The sequence below is a fragment of the Xiphophorus couchianus genome, chromosome 2, assembly GCF_001444195.1.
Source record: "Xiphophorus couchianus chromosome 2, X_couchianus-1.0, whole genome shotgun sequence".
Classification (NCBI taxonomy): Eukaryota; Metazoa; Chordata; class Actinopteri; order Cyprinodontiformes; family Poeciliidae; genus Xiphophorus; species Xiphophorus couchianus.
Window position 1 is genome coordinate 29,827,466 of NC_040229.1, and position 25,865 is coordinate 29,853,330.

Below are 25,865 nucleotides of genomic sequence, written 5' to 3' on the forward strand. Positions count from 1 at the left end.
ATCTGTTACAAACTGAACTGAACATACTGAAACAGTACGGAAATATACTAGGTTAGCCTAGCATTTCAATAAATGGCTCCATGAAAACATGATGCATTTCTGAAGACTGAAGTTATATTTTGAAGGTCCATAGAAACAAATCATAAAGCCACGCTTGTTTTAGGTGCTAAGTTGACAGAACATTATATTAGCGGGTATCGCTCTCCTGGAATCGATCGTTACGATTTCTGACCTTGAGACTTTTGCTGCATGTCTTCCTCCCTTCTCTCTTTGCCCATTTCCTGTCTGGTAGTAAAGGCCACAAGTGCCAATGGAATAATTAAAAAAAATAAAGGAGATAAAACTCCTTATTAGGACATCAATATTATTAGTGAAAAAGTAAAACCGTTTCTGTGCTTTAAGCACTACCAGTTGTGTTCACGGAAAAAGTATCAACAAATAATTTGCTTTGGTATGAAACTGTCTTTCACTTTCCAAAGTGTAAAATTAGAATTTCCTAAGACTGTATAAAGTCATATTATGATTAATGCTCTCTACAGACAGTAGAAAAATGTGCAGAAAATGTAAAAAAAAAAAAAGACAGAAGGAAAATAATTCCTGTGACAAAACACTGCTTTGCTACTGAGCCTTTCTGAAGAATACGCTGCTCCAAGATACATTCAGTACTATCATAGGGCAAACAGAATATTATTCTTATAAAACCAAACTAGAAAAGCTGTTAAACAGCCATGCGTGGATCTCAGGATAAACAATTTTCTGAGCAATAAAAACCAAAAATCCAACAGCTGCCTAAAAGTGACACTTTGAACAAATATTTAAACTCCAGCTTTTCTGTGCATGAGGTGCGCTCATTAAAATGTGAGCCAGCTTGTCCAACGCAAACACATCCTGTTAAATTAAAGGGTGTCCCATCAGTCTAATCCCCTGACAGCGGTGATGCAGGTTATCAGGCCTACGACTCCACCTCTGCTGCTTCTCGCACAGTCCCCTTCCTCCAAAACTCAAGGGAATTTCTCTGGGAATCTCTTAAAGCCTTGTGTGATCGTTACGTCTGCGAGCCCATGTGGCCCTGCGAGAAAGCGTCCGGGGGCAACAGTTGGTGGAGGCTCGGCAGACGAGAAACGAACATAGACGGCGACGCAAGCTGGAAGCACACTACTCACGGAGCGCTGGTGTGAATCCGGTCTGTGGTCAGGCGGATGAATGAGCCACATGAAAAGCCTGGTGGGGAAGAAGCCGGAGCATGAATGAGAGGAGGAAACGGAGGCAGAGCTTAAGAGCGACGCAACGACGAAGGGAGGGAACGAGCGTGGAGCGAGATAGGCACGGAAAATTGTTGGGAGAGAAAAACCCACTAAGGTAAGTTTTGTTTTACGGGTAAACAGCAGAAAAACTTAAAAGATAAAGCTGGTAAGAGAAGTAGTATAAGATGAAGTCAGCTAGACATGACATAGAATTCCCTTCCTGGAAGTAATTATAGCTCACGCTCAATCCCAGTGTCCACCGAACTCCTTCAGCAGTCACCGGGGCTTGTTAACTCCTCATGTTGCATAGAGGGGATTAAAAAAAGACTAAAAAAAAAACCCTGAAAGAAAGAGGCTAAGAGCAATCCTCCCAGCAGAACTGAAGTCCCAAAGAGCCCTATCAGTTCCATGATGCCTGTTAACCATACATCTCACAGGCATGGAGAGAGTCAAGCAGCTGTCCGCCTGCCAGTGATGGATTAAAGCACAAGAAGCTCCTGGTCGGCCTAAAGCTAATTTAATAGATGTGTCAGCAGCCAAACGGTTTGTTATATACAGAGTCTAGACAGAGAATGTGACCCGGTACGTCTCTGACGAGGTGCATGGAATAAAAATGAAACAAGTGAAGAAAAGTATTATATCAGAACTGAAGGATGTTTGATTGATGTTTGGAGTGAGCTAACAAAGAGTTTAAAAAAAGCAGAGAGAAATAAACTCTGTGATTTTATGGGGGTCGTCACTGTAGTGCCACGCAGTCAGGTATCTTTTAGAGCTAAGTTATATTCTCTACTATAACTTACAAATACAGTAGCCCTGTCGTGATAACAAATTTTGCCGTCGATAAATTGCCCCAGAACTTATCGAGATAAACGATAAAATTGTTGAGAACATTTTCAAGTAATATAATAGTAATAACATAAAAACGCAAGAACACATTCTCGAAGATCAACTTTAAATTCTAGTGAACATTTAAACACTGGAACTTGAAGGCATTTGGAACATCCAAAATAAAGAAAGAAAACAGAAACAACAAATAAAATAAATTATGAAGACAAAATTATCTTTCAAATAAAGGGGTAGCTGAGACCAAAACTCCAGACTGAATACTTTTATCATTCGGTTTTTGGTAAAAAGAGAGAAAAAAGAGAAAACCGATAAATCAACCAAATGAAATTATCGAGTTTCTTTTAGTTTTTTAGTAAATAATTGATTTATTGTTTATTGTGGCAGGCCTACTTACAAGCACCGGATCTGTGAGATTTCTTTTTTTTTTTTTTTACTTGATTCACTTTATAATAATTGATAAAAGTAGATTGTAGTTTTTTTTATTTTATGGTAAACCATTTTGTTTTTATAGGATTCCCTTTCTGGAAGTGATTATAATTCAATTGCTTATTGCGACAGGATCAGCTACAATACTCTCTGTGATTAATAGTTTTCATGAATTGAGTTGAATTCAAGACTTAAAATTTGCAGCTCAAACAAAACAATAACCCAATACATCTGCAGCTGTTTCATGCAGCAAAATGGTGGCTCTTTTTGTAGGTCTAATCACATAAAATCCCCACTAAAGTAAAATTATTACTAATGTTTGTTCTAATGTGATAAAATATATTTTTTTAAAGTATATAGCAAATCTCTGTGAAATGTCCTTAAGCGAATACCATCAAGATAACCCTTAGAGTGTCAGGAACCTATGAGCCAACACATACAAACTCAGTCTAAAAAAAACAATCTTTTTTTTTTTTTGCTTTGTTTTTTTTCCCCACAGATGGTTTGCCGGTTAAGTTTCCACTGCTGCCTCCACAGTTCGTCACTTCTCTGAGACTTTAAAGACTTTCGGTAAATCAAAATGTTCGCTCCCAGTCCAATCGAAACAAACCAGAAGAATTCTCACTGAAACACTCAAAACATTTTGGAGACAAAGACAACTGATGGATGCCAGCTTCTCTGGTGTTTAGTCTCGGCGGCACTTTGGCAGTTCATTTCGCTTTAAGCAGGGCGTTTTTCTGGAGGTGGTGTGCATGCAGATGTGACAGCAGTGGGCGGCTGACCTGCTCTGGGGTAAGCGCCCCCATCACCTGACATCTGGCTTTTTACACAGCAGGGCCGATATTAAAATAAAGAGTCAGGTCATAGTAGGTGGAAGGGCCACACGAGGTCAACATGTGCAAAAAAAAAAAGCAGCAACTTCTGCAATGACGGTGACTTTTTATTGGGGTTGAAGTGGAAATGAAATATCCCTGTAGGCTGCATTTTAAATGTTGCTGTTGGCATAAAAGACAAAAAATAACACAAAAAAACAGGCAGAAAAAAAAACTAGTCCTTCTCTGGGATCGGATGAAAGATAAATCCTTGAACACGTTATCAATCTAATCACTCCATTTGACTGCAAGACTAAGTGATAATAAGGGGGCTTTCCTTCCTGATGATGACTTACAGAAACCAAACGGCACTACTTGTTGGAGAAAGGCCAGAACCAAACAGGCTTGTATTGACTTAATGTGTTCTGTTGTGGTTTTGACACCAGCACAAAAAAGTGAATAACTATGCAGTGGAAATAATGGAATATGTTGTTTCTAAAATGCATTGTTTTTGTATCATCACCTTACAGTTGCAGGTACTGGTAGGTTGGCAGTATTTTTGCTATGTTCAGATTATGAATTGCACAGTGCTCAGATGTTCAAAGCTTCACACAGCTCCTCAACTTTGACAGAAAAAATATTTGAAATTTCTCCTGAAAAACATAATAGTTGTCTAATTATGACCTGCTTGTTTATCTTCCAAATATCCAGGATCCAGAGATTCGTGCTGTTTTTTTTGTTTCCAGAGGCTACCTGAGTTTTTCAGTCTTTAGTGAGTCAGCTGCTACAAACCACATGTTACCACACATAATGTCAGATTGCTTCTGGGAAAAATGCCTGTGGTTAGGCACCATTATATATGGCCTATATATGGCCAACCTGCCCATTATGGTTCACCCCTCTTTCATTTGTGAATGTGAGCTCTGTGTTTGTATGCGAGTCAAAACTCCATGCATAACTATTCCTGTCATCTGTGCTCTCACACACACACACTCACGGAAAACACAACCACATCCTCCACTTGAACTTGTTTTTCATCACATATGTGTGGACATCATGGAGAATCTGTGGAGGAAACTAAAGATTAGGGTGATGACAAGGAGGCCCTCCAACCTCACATACCAGTGAAAACATGCAAAAAGCTGGTCAGCTATTATGAAAAATGAGAATTTTTCTGTTGCTAACTGAAAAGGTTTTTTTTTTTTTTTTAGCATGTAGCATTTAATAGCAAGTAAGTAAAAACAGAAGAATTTACATATCGGCGATAACATCAATGTCGGCCGACGTTAGTCATTTTTTTCATATATATTGGTCTCAGTCTTGTAAATTAATCCAGGCTGATATTAGTCCAGGGTTCATGCGTGTTTCATCAATCCAAAATTAAGACTTTTTTAAAGACTTTTATGAATGAAATGTCGGACCTAAATATTCACAGCCGACAAGTCTTCTAGTCAACTGCTGATAAATTTGGACTTATCCATGATGCATGCAAAAAAGCTAGCTTGCGTATATTAGCTGCTAGTTAGCGGTAGCCTCAACCGTCTCGAGTCAGAGAACTCAATAAAGATCTCTGTGCACAACTCAAACTTTCTCCCTAATAGAAAAGTCCCATGAGAAAAGAAAACGATACATAGAATAGTATAAAATAGTCCTGCCTCGTCAGAATTTAAGACCTGTGATTAATGTTTTTAAGGTCAACTTATTTTTAAATGAATTTAACACTTTTATAGACTTTAAGGATGTGTGGACTTCCTGTAAGTAATCTTAGTGGTGAGGTCATTTCTTTCCACCGTGTCGAAGGAGTAGTATCTGTAAATATTGGTTATCGGCCGTAATGGCAATATTGACATCAAATATCGGCACAAAATTTTCTCATCGCTGCATCCATAAAAATTTTAAAAATTCATTTTCAACTTTCGAACTGATAATTTTACTACATTTAACCAGAAACAAACTTCTTGGTGGAGCCAATCTAAATTGGCTCCATCGATTTTTTTTTACTCTTTATGGTGGTATTGGTAGCGAATGAGACTGTTTTGGCTGCTGAAGTTTTCCATTTGTGTAATGCAACCTGCTCTGCATGTTGTGTTCACTGTGTTCCTAGCTTAGGGGAAGACTGTACAGAGCGGGGAAAAAACTCATGAAATTTAATCAGGCAAACATCTGATCTGACATGACTCAAAAAACACACACTTTTATTACAATGTACACACCATAGCAGCCCCAGGATGCCTTTGACTCCCTGTGAAAACATTAAGAGCTTCTAGGATTTAAATCGCTGCCGCTATGAGAATAACTCAACAGGTGAGTGTGAGTTTCAGTGATGACAATGAAATGGAAGAATGTTAAATGGAGAAAGGAGAATGACAAACAAAAACAGTTCAGTTTCTTGGCCTGCTTGTGTCCCTGGTTGGTGCTTTTCTTCTTCGGTTCTGCCACCGAGCCAGCTGACGTTCGTTCTGTTTGAGCCCAATCAGAGCTGCTCCAGGGTGGACACAGTGGAGGACAGCATGTCTTTTACTTTTATTTGTCAGGGAGGGGGGGGGAAAAAATCACAAAAAGACCTTCAACCAAAAAGAGCAGTGGAAAATACAAAAATTCAAATCCACCTCCTGTAAATCCATTAAATACAGTCTTTGGTTTCAAAAAAATTATCTTTTTTTTTTTCAATAAAAATATCACAATGAGCTAAAACAGCTGAATAGACAATAGTGGATTAAAACTCAAACAGCACAAAAGTCTCAAGTCCCCCGCTATTATTATCCCTATCAGTTTGCAGCATTCTGCTGCTTTTTAAATCTGCCCTTCTTTTTCAGCTGCATGGCATGCAATTATTAACGAGATCAAAGCGAATGAAAGGGCTTCTGCGTCAGCGAGGTTGAGCTCGGGGAGCCGACTGACACCAAGTGATAACGCCAAAGCACTGGATTGTTTTTGCCTCTGCATGCAGTGCCATCCATGCGAAATATGAGCTTTGTAGCTGCTAACTAAGAGTTGCTGTCAGTTGTCATCTTCGGTAGTAATTCAAATACAGCCTGAACTTTTGCATAGCCACTTTAAAACTATTAAGAAGTCTTCAACTCTGCGAAGTGATGTGAAGTTTTAAGGTTACAAAATGCGAACTATGAAATAAAAACAATTAAGGAAGCTGAAAAAAAAGGTTAGAGACATGAATATGATTCTGTCCTTTGGAAGCAGGTTTATCCTCTAAACACCACACTGCACTGAACAGCAACCCAACCAATCCGAGATAATCAGCTGATTTCTCAACCTTGATTTCCTTAATTCTGTGTGATTGACAATCGGCTGATGCTTACATCCACTGAACAAATAGGAAAATAAAGTGATTTTAACATTAATTCAATAAAAACATCTTTAGAAACCTGTACAAGTCAGTCTGTTTTTGTGATAACCTCAAGCTAAGAGGGGACAGGGTGAGCTCACAATGCTATCTCAAAACTATTTCGCTTGCATTGTGAGCAAATATTTACCCAATAAATTTACCCAGTAAATGCAACTGGGTACAAATGAATAAATATGATGAAAAGTTGTCACCTTATGTTGAAAGGAATAGCTCTCGCTAGACTTAAACTGTTGCTTTTCTAACTTCCTGCAACAGCCAGCTGTGTTATATTGTTACCACTTTAGTCTATACAAGTGTCCAGTTTCAGCCATACTTTTAATTGGCTCCTCCTGTATTACAATAATATTGTTAACACTTTTCTTACCATCTTATAAAAATGTTTTCCTGCTGCATTATTGTTTAATAGTAATATTAGCATTGGATTTAAACGTTATATCAGATCTTACAGCTTAGCTAAAACCATCGCTAAGGTGGCTTACTAATGTAAAATTGCTTCATAAAAACAGTTAAAAGTAATATTTTTAAAATTTACTTCAAAAGGAGTCCTACGTGGGAATAATTTGTCCTGATATGAGACATACAGTATATTACTTGTGTTACACTGCTATGCATAACTTAAAGAGTAATAAAACTTACCACAAGACATGGAGCTTGTAATTCTTAAGATGAAGTGATATAAAATGACCACTTCAGATGGCCATTTGGACCTTTTTGACATTAAAAGCGGCAGAAAAAGCCTTTTCCTACCCATAAGCAGGTCAAAGGACAGCAATAGAAGCAGAATGAGGACAGATCAGCTTCGACACGTTTTGGAGCCAGAAGAGGGCATCGCATCATAAAATATTCAGTCGAGACAGATATATGATAGCCTAACTAGATCACAGAGAATAAAGCAGTGAGAGTGATAAAATGGAGCAAAGTTAATCTGAGTGAACAATTCTGACTCACAGTTCAGGTATGCATACATGGAGCCAGGCTTGAAAAACCATTATCTAGCAGGGCAACCGTGTCTGGCTCCCTTTTGAGAACAGCACAGAGCTCTAACGAGAGAGGTGCAAGTTTGAAAAGTACAAAGAAGTACAAGGAGGATTTGGATAATTGATGACCAGGATAAGGACGTTTTGGAGTTTTGCAAGGCGCAGCATTCTTCTTTATGCAGTTTTGTATATTCTTCATGCTGCTGCACAATAAAATTAAAGTAACACACAAAATATCGGTAGATTTAGGTTCCTTTATCTACTTTTCTATTGTAAAGTGCTTCCCAATTGTTTCTTTGGGGTAAGGGAAACAGCTTTTAAGCCTGAATTTTTCAGACCACTGATTATTACCACTGGTATATCATATTTTATCTCACATAAATGAGATTAAAAAATTTCTTTAACTCTTACGCTCGTATTTTAAAATCAAAAGTGAAAAAAGTGAAACTTCACACATTTTCTTGTCATTAAACGTGCAAAAGCTACAAATATAAAAAAGTTAGTTTTCAAAGGTCAAATAATGGATTTTTAAATGTTCCTCAAATATTGACCATTAATACTGAGTACTACAGGTCAAATGGCTGAAAAACACCCGCTAAACTTTTCCATTGGTAAGATAAACAACAACAATTTGGCTGTTAGAAATATACGTGAAATACTGTAAAACAGCTGTGAGAAACAGAAACACTAGCTGTGTTTCCATTACAAATGAGCGCAAAAGTTAGTTGATATTCCACAAAGTTGAAAAAACACGATTTCAAAACTGTAATGTTTCCGTTAAACAAAAAATGCAATTAAAATCACACATAAATAAGCTTGTTCATATGATATGTCATTAAAAAACACATCGTGCTGTCATCTTCCTACCACTTTTCGTCGTCTACTTTGTCATTTCTGTCAGTAGTAACATCTGGTTGTTGATCATGTGACTCATTTGATGCAAAAAAAATAATCCATTGCAGTTTTGCAAAATACAGTAATTTTGACACAGCCAAAAAAAAATCCCACCTCATCCTAGCGTCAACATTTTGTTATTAACAAGCGAGCCGTGTTTACATTTAGCAAATTTATTTCCGCAATTCCAAATTGGTCAATGGAAACGCAGCTGCTGGTACTATGGAAACACCTTTATGAAGATAATGCTGATTAAAACTAAAGCTGGAAAATTGTCTGTTATGTACTCAGCTGACTGCAGGCTGAATACCGTATGAAACAATGGTATTCTTAATAAAACTTATCATATCACAATAATCTAATCATTTATCTTCAATTTGTCCCATTAAAAATGTCAAGTGGTAACAAGATGTGACACTGATTAGACCTGGAGAGGTATAAATAAGGTACACAGCAGACATTTACAAAGTACGGTAAGTCCCACAAACACAGTACAGGAAACCAAAAACTGTGATAGTGAAGAAAAGCTTAACGGTCATACTCTGTCTTTGTGTACGCTGTCAAACCTCCAGAGAGGTTCACTGGAAGTGGATCCTCTATCATGATCAACTTCCATGACAAGGACAAAGTTTTGAGAGCAGCGAATGCCAAAAGCAGAGACAATGAGTTCCTATAAACAGCCCTGGGGGGAGAAGTGAACAAAAACAAGGGATGACAGGAAAGGGAGAATGGGGCTGTGATTGTTAAGTAGAAAATAATGTCTCTGCCCTGCCTGCTCATACTGTCCTCCTTCTTTGGGCTGATTGCTGCATGTCTCTAAAAGCCTATGTTAGTCTGAAAAAGAACTGTTAAAAGTCCTCTGAGGTAGATGGCGGGGAAAAAAAGTGCAGACATGGGAGAAGACGAAAAAGCCAGACACCATGCATTTTATAACAGCGCCAAAAATCAGAAGGAAGGAAGAAACTCTCTCTAAGTTAAACGACATGATCAAGTTTAAGGTGGATTGTGAACATGTGCATGTCTAAGTCCTCAATTATAAAACTGCTTGAAAACAAATATAGCCACAGAAAGCAAAACAAAAACATGCAGCATTAGGAATAGGCTGCTTACTATAAATTCATATTGTTCCTACAGTTTAAAGTGAGATGCTACAGAACGTGCCAGAGAGTTGGGCGTGTTCTCCAGCTGTTTGATGGAATGGAGTTCTGCCCCTTCCCCACTTGTTGCTGCATACTGTTGGGCAGCTAACTGAAAGAAGACCAACACCCTTTCTCTTGCATAGAAGAAAAACTAATTTTGCTGTTTTGAATTATTTACGGTTGCAAAAATGGTTAATAAAGTTGGTAAATTTTTGATTGCAGGGTTGGACACAAATCCCATTTTGAGTTATGTCAGTGTCCAGTGTGAGCATCTGTTGCTGTGAGACACTGTCCAGCTGAGTAAATATTACACTGATATGAAATGCAAGTTCATAACACCTGGAATATATTGGCCAACAACTATTGCAATCCAAACAGTTCTACATAATATGAATATTGCACTGCAATAGCAACAGTTTTCAGATTTATAGTGAAGCACTACACTTAACTGTTCCAATTTAAATAACTAACATGTGGCTTGATGAGCTTTTGACAGGCTAATTGCTATTAGGAACATGAGTTAAAAACACTGTTTGTCTCTGCATTATATGCATAATGTCCACAAATAAAATTTGCACAAATATTTATGGATGGCAGCCATATTGAATTCTGACATATAAGTTGGTGAGATTTTTATCTTTCTCACATCCTGGTTATTTTGTCAACTCAAAATGTTTAACTTTTTGCTCAAACAAGCAGTGCAGGTTGAAAAAATATGCTTTGCCCCCGTTTATTACTTTTATTTTAAAGAATAAACACTATAAATTGAGATCCAACTCTACTGGGAAACCTGTCTTAATATATTTGGGGAAAAAGAAACATTTTATGTTCCAACAAGTTTGCAAACCACTGTTATTAAATTATTCTTTAATAATAAACAGTTATAAATTAACATTTTAGCAGCAATAGGAGTACAATGGCTTTTCTTTTTTAAAATAAAAACCAAGTTGCTAATGTTAGACATTTGTATTAAAATGTTTGGTATTTATACTGTAAACCAATGATAATTTTACTGGAGAGTATACTAGAAAATATACATCCTTGAAATATATCTTGATCAATACATCTATTAATTAATTTTATAATTTTATTTTAATAAAGCTTCATTTAACAAACTGTGACGGTTAGCAGTAAAATCTGGTTCCACTTTTCTTTTTCTTTCAAAGACTAAAAACCATAAAACTACTTGGTTTTCCATGGAGCAAATTCAAAGACTGAAGGCGGTATTTTTATGCTTCAGCAGTTACACACAAACCTTCTGGGTAGCAAAATGAAAATATGCACCTTTGCTTTCTTGTGAAGTGCTGAGAAAACACCAACATAACCTGAAGCATCTCCTCCTTGCATCTACTGTATTTGCCACCCGACTGCGTTTGTTTAAAAAAAAAACAAAAAAAAACAAAAGCTGTTCTGATCCTTTGTCTGCACCGGAAGCATTTCATTCAGGAAAAACAAATTGCATGAAACAGGGAAAGTTGGTTGTAAAAAAAATACAAACTCAAGAAAGTGCTGAATAATCCGACCGTGGATTAGGACTGAAACGATTAATCGTCATTAATCAATTATTGAAATAATCATCAACTATTGAAGTAATCGATTAATAGTTAACTGGATTATATAGACTCAAAACAAAAGGCTATTTGCTTAAAAAACTTATTCAGAGCTTTAATTTAGTCAAAAATGTACCAAATATATACATATATTTTGCATTTAAGATATAAACGCCTTCGTAAAATATATATTTAACCCATAACTCCTCAAGTGTCTAAAGAAATGCTCTGCTATGCTGTTGCATTTTAGGAAATAAAATGCTCATTTTCTTATTTAAAAATCTATTTGATTTATTTCCATCTTCTAATGTATTTCAAACATTGAACTGAGAAGACTTAATATTTTAATGAAAAATCTGCAAAGTGTGACAAATTTTTTATCCGAATAAACGATTAATCGTCAGAATACTGAATAAATGAATCGATCAAGGAAATATTTTTTACTTGCAGCCCTGCCACGGATGACAGACAGATCTGCTTTCACTCTGTTTAATAGGAATCCCATAAATAGGAGAAAGAACTGCTGGTAGTGAGAAAAAAAAACTGGGTAGGGAATATCAAGTGTATCACTTTTTTATATACTTCAACTCTCTTGATCGGTGCAATAGAAGAGATGAGGTTGTCATTAAAACACAGCAAGATGGTGCAGTCCATCTGCAACGCGAGTGATGCATAGAAATGAATTAATTAGAAACGTGAACACAGGCATTCCCCGCTGAGTTTTACAGCCTTGTGTTGCTCTTCTATTTTTAGGATGTCAGTCCTAAATTAGCTCTTTGAAGTCTAATCCGTAATAGACACCAGGAACCAAATACTGCTGGAAGTGAATTTCTTCACTGCTCAGCGTGAAAGCGGGACCCTGAATGCAAATATGGATGTTAAATTTCAGAGTGAAGATTTCAGATAAAGCTCGATACAGTTAGGCATGTCTTGGAAATCATAAGGACAAAAAGAAAGGAACATGAAAGTGTGATTTCTCATTTATGTTGTGAAGGTAAGTGGATTCTCAAAAGATGGCAATTTCTTTCCACCTTAAAGGTTGATACATAATGGTCGTTAAAATCCCCATCGGTAGCAATAAGACTTATGTAACATGGTGACTAATTACTTCTATCTTCTGTTGTGTCTCTTTTGGGAGAAGACAGCGATCAGACAAATCAGAGAGAATATTAAATGTGTTTGTTTTGCTTCCTAATTGACCTAATGACATTTATTGCAGCTTTTATTTGCAGATATACTCATTTAGTCACCATTGTGAACAGATTGTTAGGAGTCATTAACATCCCATAATTCATCAACATCACTCACTAATAATCGAGGGAAGCCTTTCAAAGTAAAACTTGCAGCTTTTATGTCTAGTACAAGCCTAACGTATCAGCACGGGGTTTCCTCCAGAGAACTTGCCAACCCCAGTGCTCAGGGCGCTAGGGCCAGTCATCCAGCCCACCGCCATGTTTTTGAGTAGAAAAATGTTTAAAGTTGACAGAAAATTTGAAAATATCACATGATAGTTATGCGTTATTGGAAGAAGGTTAATACCTAAACACCAACTATAAAGTCTTGAAAAAGACAATTAAAAAAAGACTGAAATAAATAAACATTGCCAAGCCTGATGAGGGCACAAGTAAAGCCTGGTGGCCCGCCAGGCTCATAATACACTGAGGGAAACCCTGAAGTATATCAAATGAAAAGATGGGGGGAAGAAAAAAATGGTGGCCCCACTTGTTGCTTAGATTTGCTTCCAAATTACAAATCTTGACTACGTCTTCAAGGTAAGTGCACATCCAGATGGGGTCGTACTTTGGCTAGTAAGAACCCAAAAGAACATAAAATGAAAAAAATAAATAAATAAATGCAATATTCCTTAAACATAAAAACAACCAAGTTAATCACAGTGCAACATTTTTAACAAATGCCTCTAAAACTAATTTTGTTCACATGAAATTAGCTATCATCATACAGTCCAGATTCCCTCTTCTGGTTCAACATCCTCTGGATCGTCCCTGCCACAAATTTTTTTAAATCTATTCTTTACCCGATTGTGTTCTGGGTTTTAAAAGTGCTGCAAAACCCCTCAGCAGGTCATGCTTCACTCCCCTCTGACGAAGCTCGCACATCTATGCCATGCTGCTAAAAAGTATTTCAACTCCACCAACCATTCCATTCCGTCAACAGCTGAGCTTGTGGGAAACGTGCAGCAACAGGACATCACAACGCTGCCAGAACCACAGATCGGGCAATGAAGGCCTTAGGAGAAATATCGTGTTGCAACATGACAGGTTTTGGGCATCTATCATAATGAAGCAGCAGACTGCTGTGAATTTAACCATGTTGCATTGATTTGATGAGTGAAAAAGATCTGCACAGCATCGTGTTGCTAGACCACATCTGAAACTGATTCTTATTTGGGTACGATATAAACTCAACGCACGTCAAGGCTTCGTAGTAACTGTGCAGACAAAGGCAAAGCGGTGTAATCGACAGGATGTTTCAGTAAATGCTTTATAGTGAAAAATGAGTTAAAAATCCAGAATGCAACGGAAACCAATTAACTTTAAACTTACTTACGTTTTTGCAGAGGAAAGCATATTCGAAAGTCTCTGATCTTGATGTTCCATTTTTCACCTTAAAAGAACTCCTGAAATTTTATAATACAACTAAAAAATAAAATAAAAAACTCAGTCAGTCCAAAAAGAGGACATTTGCAAATGCAAGTATCAGGAAGCAAAACAAAGAGTTTTTGTCTCATATTTCAGGTTGACAGGATAACAAAATGACGTGCAGTTTATGGTCAATTTTAACCCTGTCCCACTTTTCTTTCTGAAAATAGTTTTCACCCCCCCGCCTCCCGGAAAATCTAATTTCATTTTGGTCATTTGGCGACAGAAGAAAGACTTGGCTCCGCAGGCCCTCTGGCAGCAGGTAATGCAATGTTTCCAAAGAAAAGGGAAACGCCATCAATTTGGGGATAAAAGTTATTACCTTGTGATACTGGAGGGAAACCATCATAAATTTGCATCTGTGAGAGGCTGGAAAAAAGAAACCTCTTTAGACGTGGAAAGGTTTTGAGATGTTCCCCTCAAGGGGACTGTACGATTCACTGATAAAGTGAATCTCACTTTTATCTCACTTGCCTTCATATCAGATTCAAACTACTGGAACTTTCTCTGTCTGCTGGCCGTAACTCACCTCAACAGATTTTTACTGGTCCCACTGTCTGCAGTTAACGCAAACAGTTAAATGCTGGGAATTAAAGAACAGGATGAACCATGAAAACATTTGTACTGCACTCAGACAAACTATTTATGGCATCTAGAAGCCGGCCTTGGATGAATCAGTGCCGCGGGGCCTTTTTAGAGGGGACACACACACACTCACAGTGCAGGTCCAGCTGTTTACTTTAAATAAAAAAGAAGCCCTCTGATTTTCAGTTCAGATATTCACTTCCTATATCCAAATTGTAAGCTTTTGAGAACATCTATATGCATAAATCCCGAAAAGGATGGGTCCATTTATCTGATTGGTGCAGGTATTGAAATGCTACACTTCTTTAAAAGTCTGAGGGGAGTGATCCCTCTGGTTTAATCATCACTCATTCTTTACAAATGACGCAACTTGACTGCTAACATCTTGACGACATTACCACAACACTATCCATCTGCCTTCTGGCCTCGTCAGTGGAACAACATTCTTCACAACTGTCCATCATCATAACCAAGTAATCATGCCGTGACCGCCTAAATAAATGGCTGTCTGGAAAATTTGATGGATGGCTAAAACTTTCATCACATGGCCGTTTTTGGGGTTTTTTTTGTTTCTTTTGGATAAATTAATTTTTGCCAGGTTGCTTCTTTGAAAAACTATCAGTCCAATGTTGCTCATGGAAACCTTTTCTTTCATCCTTTTCACCTTTTTCCTTTCTTTTTAGATTTTAAATGATGAAAAATCTATTCCAGGATTGTAGGTTTTGTTGACATTTATTTAATTATCAAGGACAATAAAAATCACAAGTCACCAAATAATTACTGCTATTCAACTGAAGCAACTGAACTAGAGGATGGACTTAAACAAGCCAATGAACCTGACTGCTGTAATATCCACATAGTTATGTGTCAGAAATTCAGATGGAAGTTTATGAGTCTGGTAACAAATCAGCGTCGGAGTTTCAATAAAAATATTAACTTTTATTCACATTTATCAAGTGTTAACATTAAATCTTGGTGGATCTTACAAGTAACATATTGTTTGTTGAGATATATCGACTGAAGATTTGTGGTTGGCTTCCAATCTATGACTGTTTGACTTCCTAATGTTGTATTAAGTTGATTAAAATTAGTCTTAAATAATAAGAATGTTATAAAAAATAGCAGTAAAAAGATGTATTGTAATGTTTAGAAAAACAAAATGTTCATAACTTTGAATCTCAGTTCAAAGTTTTGAACTATACCCAGTGAAGTCTTAATGTTGCAATCTAAAAGAACCGTAGACATGTCATAGAAAATCCATCTTTAAAATAGTTTCCTACCTCCCTGCACTGCCTCCGACTTCCTTTTAAAACACACAGCCTGTGCTAAAAATAACAAATACTGAGCCTTCTTCTGTCAGTAATAGCAAACACACTGCAGAGTGTTGTCACTACAATCTGATGCCACAGTGTCGATGGTTTCTGATTTTTGAAATGCCAACCAACCAATCTTCGATCTGTACCGATCAAGCTGAAAATCTGTTAAGTTGTTGCTTAGTGTGTCATTCTGTTTCTGTGTAAATTTCTTTTTAACAATAACTACCTAAGATAGGATTGCAACTGATCAATAACAGATAAAGAGATAGGATGGGACTTTCTGCACAATGGTAATGAAACGTCATATAGCTCAGTAGGTCTATTTTCATACTTACTAATAATGCATAATGAACACAACACTCTTTCCGGCTTGCAAACATATGGTATTGATCACAAATTACATATGCAGTGTCTATGCAAAAGTCAAAGGCTAGCATGAAGCGTTACGGCTGCAATGTAATTTCAGTCTTTTCATTCTAGCAATCAGCTAATTAAAATCAACAAAACATGTCTTAGAAAGATGTTATTCAGAAAATGTCTGTATTTTCTATTTTTCTATAAGGTTTCTTTTATTCATTTGAATATTTGGAGATATCTGGTTACTTAAAAACATTTGGAGCTTGTTTTAAGTGACCTTGAAACAATGTTTGTCTCCTTCTGTGAATTTTTGGGAAGTTTTCCCAACTTGTAAGAGCTCACTATGCACAAGAGCTGAGGAATGCTGGTTTTGAATGATAATCAGACTTGACAGATGTCAGCGGGTAAGGACTGGGGAAGGCATTCAACCCACTTTTCAACTTTTAGGGGGCCTAGAATGTAAACACAGCTGAAAAAACATGTTAAAGAGGGTGGGAAGATCAGGGGTCTGGCTGGGAGTCGAGTAGTCACAACAAGAAAAAGGATACGCAGCAGAGCAGCTCTCTCACATGTATAATCCACTCTAAACTCAGGCTACACTGGTCTGAAATAGTGTTTTTAATTTTTATATTTCAAATATGATACTAAAGAGGATTTATATGCTAAATAAACTATGAATTTACAAAGTCACAAACTTTTCTTTAGTCAAACAAGGCAGATAATTCATAAGCAATCTTACAGTTGTACATGTCTTAACAGTGATTCATTGAGCCCAATTAAGACTGTGATGCCACGGGGCATCACAGTCATTCCATACTGCTAAAAGAAAACATCCATTTTACACTGCTGCCTAAGTTTGTGTGTGAAACATAATTTGTTGCATGCAGCATTAGGCTGAAGATGGAGAAACAAATCACTTTGTAGTGACTTGACTCGTGATGAGCTCCATTTCTGGTTTGTTTCTCTAACTTCACTACTGTGCTTTATGAACAAAAATGAAATACAACGAAGATAAAACAATCAGTCCTGTCCTAAATTTGGATTATGAAGTAAACAATATACTCTACACAAAAAATGTCTGCAGAAAGCTGGATCTCATAGCAGCATTTGGTTCTTCTTTTAAAACCACAGAAGGATCAACTGCTTGACGTATTAAAACATTTTTCACGAACTAAAGTGTCTCCTTAGACGTCATAAAGTTGTCATTTGCAATCAGTTTCAATCATTTACAATAACTGATTAGTAAACTGAAATAAGCAGATGGATTAATTAAAACATGATCACTGGTAGTGGTAGCCCAGGCTAATTTGTCAGCTGTTTCCATCAATACAACTGGTACTTCCACAACTGCTAACATCTCTACTTTAAGCTCGGTCTTGCTTTAAGTCCAAATTGTTTCTCCATTTTCAAAGCCTGAGCCGCACAGGCCAGGCCAGAAGCTGAACAGCTGAAACATCAGTCTCTTTAAAGAGACCGTCAAGACGAAGCTAAATTACCAATAAAACAATTGGTGGCAAGACCAAAGGACTTAGTGGAGATCGAGTTTAAAGTCACTGGGCAAACTGGATAATAAATCGGAAAATCAGATTACATGACAGCATTATGAGGTAAGGAATACTATCTATAAAAACACTTTCTGTATTTTCCCTGATTTGAGCCGAATCCAAGTCTTTGAGGTGTTGATTGATACACTGTTCGATATTTACCAACAGTACAGAAACGCACACACACCGTAAAAAAAAAAAGAAAAAAGATTGTGTTCATAAGTCCAGGAGAATCAATGACAACTAATCTTGAAATGGGGTTTTAGCCGATGTCTTATCCATTAATCCAGTCATAACACTGATGTTCTGAGTCTTGCACTCTTTCTGGTCCTCACATTACTGTGATCATTAGTCCTTTACCACCATCGTTAATTCTAATAGTAGCCATTAGCTTTAGACACAAATAAAGTGATATGACAGCTTAGGAAATATTGGATGTGCCCCTTGTCTTGAATATTTCATGTATAATGGATGAAGAGTCAAAATCTTCCACTGAGTCAGGAAGCACTACTTTCTGCCATGACGTCACCATCTTGTCTCAATATCTAAGAATCAAAAGACTTTCTGGAGAGGAACGTTTTACTTTTCTATGAATGCCTCAAAGTTTTAAAAGAATTATTAACTGAATTGTGACGTCACTCTTCATAAGTGCAGACAAAGTGTCTGCATAGTGTTGTATGTGATTAGCCTTGTCAGGCTATTTCTTTGAAAGTTTAGTAGCAGTCGTGTAGTTTTGTAGTAGCGCCATAATATGGAGTACGTTAAAGTTGCGACAAATTTTCTCGAAATTTGTCACAAATCAAAACCGTCAGATGACACCTGCTTTAGCTAAAGCTAAAGGCTTTGCTTCAGCAGGTTTTTAGCATTATTTAGCTATGGTAAATAATGTAGATAACATTTCAGTGGTTACTAAGGAAGTTATTAATTAGTGAAACCAGTAATAAACTGGAACAACTGTGGGTTTATTTATAAACTAGAATGAATTGAGTCTGCTTTAGCTGAAGCAGCTTTTTAGCTAAATAATGTTTCAGCATTATTTATCTAAAGACCTGCTTTAGCATTATTTAGCTTGGTTAAATGATGCTTTAGCAGTATTTAGCTAAAGTAGGTATCTTCCTATGTTACTAAAACACAAGGCAGACATGAAATGATGAGGGTGTAGATAATGTTTCAGTTACTATATGGAAGTTATTAATTTGTGAAGCCAGTAATAAACTGGAACAACTGTGGGTTTATTTATAAACTAGAATGAACTGAGCAAGTCTTTTCAGAAAATGTGTTTATTTTTACATCATGTTCTCTGAGTAAAGAACAGACAAGCTCCAAACATAATAAACATTTGCAGTTATTTTGTTGATGAAACGGATCATGGTTATGTGTGTGGGAAAGAATGTCTTTATGTTGGGAGCCTTGACTAAGGACTTGAGAGAGCCATGACAGGAATGATGACCTTTTCTCATGCAATGGCACATTCCTACCATCACTAAAGTGAAATGGACTCAGTGTGACTAAAGCATGCAACATGGAGACACAACTTAGTGGAATTTATGGGAAACTTCCACCCACTGCTCGTCAAACGCTCTTATCCATCAAGGACCATCTAAAAAATTAAAGAAAATATTCCAAGGTCAGGAGGATGGGGTAATGCAGAAGAGAAGTTCAAGAAGAAGGAGAAGCTAAATCAACAGGGTAGAGCTTTCTAGAAGTCATCCAGCGGTCATTGCTTTGTTTACATTTTTGTGCATCATTTGTAGAAATTATCATCCCACCTGTAATTATCCAATTACTGTCATAGTTGGAAAGCGTACAGCGTAGCATCCACACATCCACTTCCCTGAAACGGTAGTTGAAGGAAAAGGAGCACAGAGCTGACCCACAGATCATTTTATATTGATGTCAGACATCTGCGACTCTTTGTGAAATCCATTTCTGTTCTCTAATGGGAACTCCAACAGCTGCTAGCTTGCACACTACGCTTAGCAGGACAAACACAAGGGGCTTGCGAGTTGGATGGGGGATGAAACACAGGAGTATGTTAGGTCTACATGTTCTAGATGCTTACTAATTTATTGATCTCTGCTGATTTTAACACAATAGGCTTCAAAGACATAATGGGTCGAGCCTTTTTCTCCTCTTTCACACTTTTTTGCTGCAAGGTATACACTTTCTATGGTACAATTCAATTAAGTCCCATAAAGCGGGTCCTAATGGGAAAACTGTACATGATTTACTCTTCAAACGAGAAGGCAAGGGCACTTTCAGCAGCAGAGCCGGAGTGGTAACTCGAGAGGTAAAACGCACAGGACACATTCCTGTCCGTTCGTCACTGACCATTACAAAGGCGAAACGCAACGATCGATAAACAGAGGAACTTTACGAGCATCCATGATTCAAAGAAGTGATGGATCTACACAGATGCTGTTTACCGTCAGTCAATATACATTGACTTTCACAGTGCTCTAAACCTCCACTGGGACTCAGGAGCACTTGGCCTCAGATTGCACCGGCCATCTAAACGCAACATTTAAACATTGGTAGAGGACATTAGCTTTAGCCTGAAGATGAACTGACCAAGCTTTCACTGGTTTACTTTAAACTCTGACCTGCCAGTTGTGACTTAAGATAAGGCAATTTTGTTCGTAACTATTCATTTGAACTTTATTTAATCTTTGATCATGACAGAAAAAACACACTGCAGGTTTCTTGATAGAGGCAGCGGTTTTAAACCCAACATAAAATGAATGGAGTAGGAGATTATTAACATTAACGCACTGTAAAATGAAAGTACAATGCTAAGTTTTAAAAAGCGTGTGTCTGCTGACAAGACACAAGGTTGTTGATCATGACTCATGTGATGCGAAAAAAGTGTTTCAACCCCAGTTTTGTGGAATACACTCATTCCAATATATCAGAAAACCACCTCACCCTAGGGAAAAATCCTTTTATGAAAAAAGATTTTGATACAAATTGGCATGTTTACATCAAGCAGATTTGTTTTCGTAATTCTAATTTGTGCAGTTAAAATGCAGCTAATAACGAAGTTTTATTATTTTAAGCAATTATTTCACACAGTGTAATAGAGAGCAGACACTGTAAAACAGGATTTCAATATAAAAAGGACAAATAATTTACAAATTTGGCATGTTTCATGACAGAAGTTAGAAGCTCTTATGTATAAAAAAAACTAACTTTTGTTGTAATACCGTCAGTACTCCTTTTATCTACTGAAGTCTCACTCTCTCACACTCTTTACAGCTGGAGTGGACCATAAACATGACTCAAAAATAAACTTTCTTTTTAAATATCTTCTCACATCTCTGTACATCCTCCAACTTGCTTTTTAAAACACCCTACTGACAGGAAAGATAGTTAAATTTCACTGACAACCCAGTAGTTTGATGAATCCACTGTACAGAAAAAAATACGATTTTGGAGTTTACGACCGGTTGTTTTTCAAAGAATATCTTTTTAAAAAATAAAAACAGAATCAAAAGGAGTTCAGTAAGTTCAAAACTTTGATTTTGATCACTGGCCAACGGATCGCTGCACCAATATTTATGCCTCAAACGTTTTTAATTTCAATCTGAAGACAGTAGTCATTTTTTATTATCTTTTAAAAAACATGTTACAAATATATTTAAATCTTTTTTTCCTTGTGAAAGAAAACTTATCTAAATTGTTATCAAACTGCAAACATGAGAGAAAAAAACTTTAGCCTATTGTGGAAACACTAGAAAATAGTGCATCCATGTTTTATGATGTATGATTAGAGGTCATGTCAGAAACATTACTATACTACTCATCTGTTCCAAGTTCATTAATGTATAGTAAGCTGTAAATCTAATATGATTGCTAATATAAAAAAAGTCACAGACAAAACAACTTCTTTGCAGAAACTAAGGATTTTACTGCCATCCGTTGCTAAATACCAAATAAATCTCAGTCTAGCGTGTTTCATAATGTTGGAACACTGAAAGTCTCCCACCATAACAAAATGCAGAAACAGTAAAAACATTGTGCTGAAATCTTTCCTCCGAAGCATTTCCACTAGAACTGTAGTGATCCCGTAACTATTGAAGAAAAATCAGACAACACACATGGAAATACGAGCAACATTTACCGGAAAAATATTCAGCTCTCCCTTTTCTGGTTTTTAGATAGAAACTGCACATCTTAATATAAATCTCAAAGTCAGTCATGTTTTATCGAACGATATGGAAGCGGAACATTTCTGTTACTTTCACTCAGCTATTTTTTGTCACAAAACGTCCTATCTTGTGTATTTTAAAACACAAGATTAGTTGTTAATCTTTGCAGACTGACCCAAAAGTTAAACTCATCAGCTGGCAGCAAGGACAGAAACTGAAACACACTGCTGCCCTCCGGTCTACCTGGGGAAAAAAATGACCAAATTGTCGTGTAAACGAGTGAGAATGTTCCTGATTTCACGGCGTGTGCAAGGTATCGTAATGGCTAACCCATCAACAACAGTCTGTCTGGGAAACCTCCACCACAAGTTATGATGTAAGACAACAGCACTTCTTTATGTGTCTTGTCGTACTCTGCAGACTGATTTATATGTATGACCCAGCATGGCATCCAAAGGAGAGAAAAAAAAAGCAATTTATTACAAAAGTCCAAGAAAAGCCTGTGGGATTACAGTCATTTTTGATGTACAGCAGAGAAAAAAAACAGGAAGCACTTATGTAAAACTGTCATGCCTGAAGAGATTACACAACAAAAGGATGCAGCAGTCCCACTGTGATAATTGTTTACCCAGCGAATGATGACAGCTCGGTAATAAAAGGCAGCAGAAAGTGCAATTCGGCTCACCTGCCAGGCTCTGGCTTCCCGTTTCCTCTAAGGTTGAGCGTATCAGCGCCTTGCTGCTTCAGACAAATTCCTCAGCGCATCTTCCGTCTGCACGTATTTTTTCTGCAGAAGAACAAGATGGTTAAAAACAAAAGGATTTATCTCATGGAACGAAAACTGGAAGGAAAACTCTCGTTTGAATCAAAAGCAGACATTTTTACATCATATGACCACTGAAGATATTGAAGCAACTTGTTGACGATGTAAATTAGAAAGAGAAAAAAATGACAACAAAAGTTGTACGCACACATGCTTACAACTTGAGTTTAGCAGATTAGTAGAGTGTACGGAGCCTTGTGTCAGAAGCCCATTAAAATGCTGTCTACATCGTTTTAAACTGTGTGATTGTGAGCGTGAGGGGGAATAAAAACAGCAACAGGTATTTTGTTCCATACAACACAGTAGGAGTGTAACAGGTAAACCTTTTATGGATGCAAACTCGACTAAAAACCCACCTGTTTAGGATTCTATTTGAAACGTAATCAATTACAAATTTATTGATGGAACCTGACTTAATGTCGTGTTTTGATTGTTGATTCTATGTTGCTTTGTGTTTCTGTGTTTGTAATGATGTAAAGCACTTTGAAATACCTTGCTGCTGAAATGTGCTATATAAATAAAATTTGATCGATTGATTGATAGAGATGAACCGATTTCCAGCTCAATCGGCCCGATAATTTGAAACTTAAAAATCTGATCTTTCCATTCAGCTACCACTGATGCATGGGCATTTTTCATATTGTCATTTTGACACTGTTTTCAACTAATATAATGATAATAACACGAGATAGATCTCTCTCAAAGACTAGCCTGGACCTGAAAGACATTTTGAATATCCAGCAACTGAAACCATAAATAAAATCAAGCTATGATGTCTCTGTAAATTAAATTGCTCTTGAAAAAATATTAATCATCAGAATAGTAATTAACTTATCATGCGATTAATTGACTAAGTGCTTATTGCGGCAGGCTTATCAAATCTCAATATCGGTCCAGATTTTCATATCCTATACTGACAGTAAATGGTATTTGACATAAATAAACTGATAGATCTCGGGATCTTGCTCACGAATGAGGGAAGAAGGGAGCGGGAGATCGACAGGCGGATTGGCGCAGCGTCTGCCATCAAGCGGGCGCTGTGCCGGTCCGTCGTGGTGAAGAGAGAGCTGAGCCAAAAAGTGAAGCTCTCGATTTACCGGTCGATCTATGGTCATGAGCTTTGGGTCATGACCGAAAGAACGAGATCGCGGACACAAGCGGCCGAAATGGGTTTTCTCCGGAGGGTGTCTGGGCTCTCCCTTAGAGAGAGAAGCTCAGTCATCCGGGAGGGACTCAGAGTAGAGCCGCTGCTCCTTCACATCGAGAGGAGCCAGTTGAGGTGGCTTGGGCATCTGGTCAGGATGCCTCCTGGACGCCTCCCTGGTGAGATGTTCCGGGCACGTCCCACCGGGAGGAGGCCCCGGGGAAGACCCAGGACACGCTGGAGGTCTTCCTGGGAAAGGCCTGGGAAAGCCTTGGGATTCCCCCAGAAAAGCTGGAAGAAGTGGCTGGGGAGAGGGAAGTCTGGGCCTCCCTTCTGAAGCTGCTACCCCCGCGACCCGACCCGGGATAAAGCGGAAGAAAATGGATGGATGGATGGATGGATGGATGAATGGGAACTGATAGAATGCTGCCTAGTCCTGCATCTGATGATTACTTCTAGAAGAGGAAGTAGCTAGGGTAAAGGTTATAAATATAACCCACAACTATGACGCTCTCACTCATCGGAAGTGATAAAAATACTGAGGTTTTCACAGTCTAACTTGGACCATAAGCAAATAATAAACAGATATCTTCTCATAGTAAGCAGCAAAAACATCACACATCTTCTTGACATCGAGTGACAACAAATCTAGACATAAAATAATTAATGTGATCTCTTTGCGGTCAGCACGTCTCCTGGAGGACCCGACACAACAACGTGTCTCGAAGCAAAACAAAAACGTGGCTCCTTCCTTGATGATGCACGATAACAATCATAACAGCGAAAGACAAAAGAGGCCGGGGTGAATTAATAACGCCGGCAGACACTAACGAGCAATTCCTGACCTATCCTCCAACAACGGGCGTCAAGTCCCACTTCTCATTAAAAGCAGTGAGTCAACAGAAATTAGACAAGAACCACTCCCCTCCCCTTAAATTCATCCCTGCGGGCGTGATATGCTGGTTTCACCCTCTTACCCCGCAGTCTGGCTCAGGCAAGAAAACAAGCTATATAAGGAAATGTTAGTGTTGAGTTCAGCTTGTGGTTCTAAACTATTAGAAGTTAAGGGCCTGGAGGAAGGGAGGCTGTTTATACCGAACGGTTTTATTATTATTTTGTGCTCTAAGAGGGTACACTTGATAACATGATTTCATATTTAAGCACATATTCCAACCCAAATATTGGTTTCTTGTGCTCACAGTGGATGAAAGGAGGCAAAATCAAGTTAATATTTGATTTTGTAGGTTTTTTACATCAGCGTTTCTATGAAATAATCCCTGGTTGGTAATAATAATCCTTACATGTCTGAAGTTCAAGCCAAACATAACTTACATAAGCTAGACATTACTTACATAATTTGATACAGATGAAGACAATAGAGTTAAAATGCTTTTAGGTTTAAGTGCAGTAATCGGTCTGAAGTGCCCCTGAGCTTGAAATAAAAAATTTAAAAAAGGATCCAGGTCAAGCCTCCCCTGGACTTTTGTTTACTCTTGGGTTTTTAGAGCTGACCACTTCCTTCCTCCCGCTCTAATTGGCACAGCACCGCAGTTTCTTCTTTTTCAAACAGATGGGCGGTCAAAACATTTCCATGTGTCTGTGTTTGACACACAGCTACCATGATGCAAACTGTTGTTCCTGCTGGACCTTAGGCTTCACAGACTGCAGTTAGGATGATACGGTGGACATCTTTTATGTATGAAGCTGAGAAAATATCAAATCTGGATCCAACCTGGCAATGTGCCGTAATTGGACGTTACGATTTTATATGCTGTCAAAGCGAGCTTTGGGTACTGCGAATGTGTGGCAAGGCATTTGATGTTAAACTGAAGCAAATACTGAGATCCCCATGAGAAGAAGGAAGTAAAAAAAAAACACACATGCCAAGCTCAACACTACCTGGATCAAAGACTTTGCATTACGCTAACCCCTGAAACCACTTGTGATATTACAGGATTTGACTGGGAAACAGAAAGGTTTCAGAGATTCTCGTCATTCTAGACAGGCCAAGGCAAAGACATTGGATTTAAAGGTGT

The 25,865-nt window shown here is 37.7% G+C and overlaps 1 protein-coding gene across 5 annotated transcripts in view; it reads right to left on the reverse strand.

Moving 5' to 3' along the window:
- peak1 (pseudopodium-enriched atypical kinase 1) overlaps nt 1–25,865 on the reverse strand; it is a 95,175-nt gene that overhangs the window by 52,519 nt on the left and 16,791 nt on the right. For 4 of the 5 annotated variants that reach the window (XM_028033484.1, XM_028033452.1, XM_028033476.1 and 1 more), the window contains exon 2: nt 22,548–22,649. The gene's annotated coding sequence lies outside the window, so the exon portion shown is untranslated. Of the gene's footprint in view, nt 1–1,163; nt 1,222–22,547; nt 22,650–25,865 lie in introns of all 5 variants that reach the window. The other variant, XM_028033467.1, reaches the window with a different exon arrangement.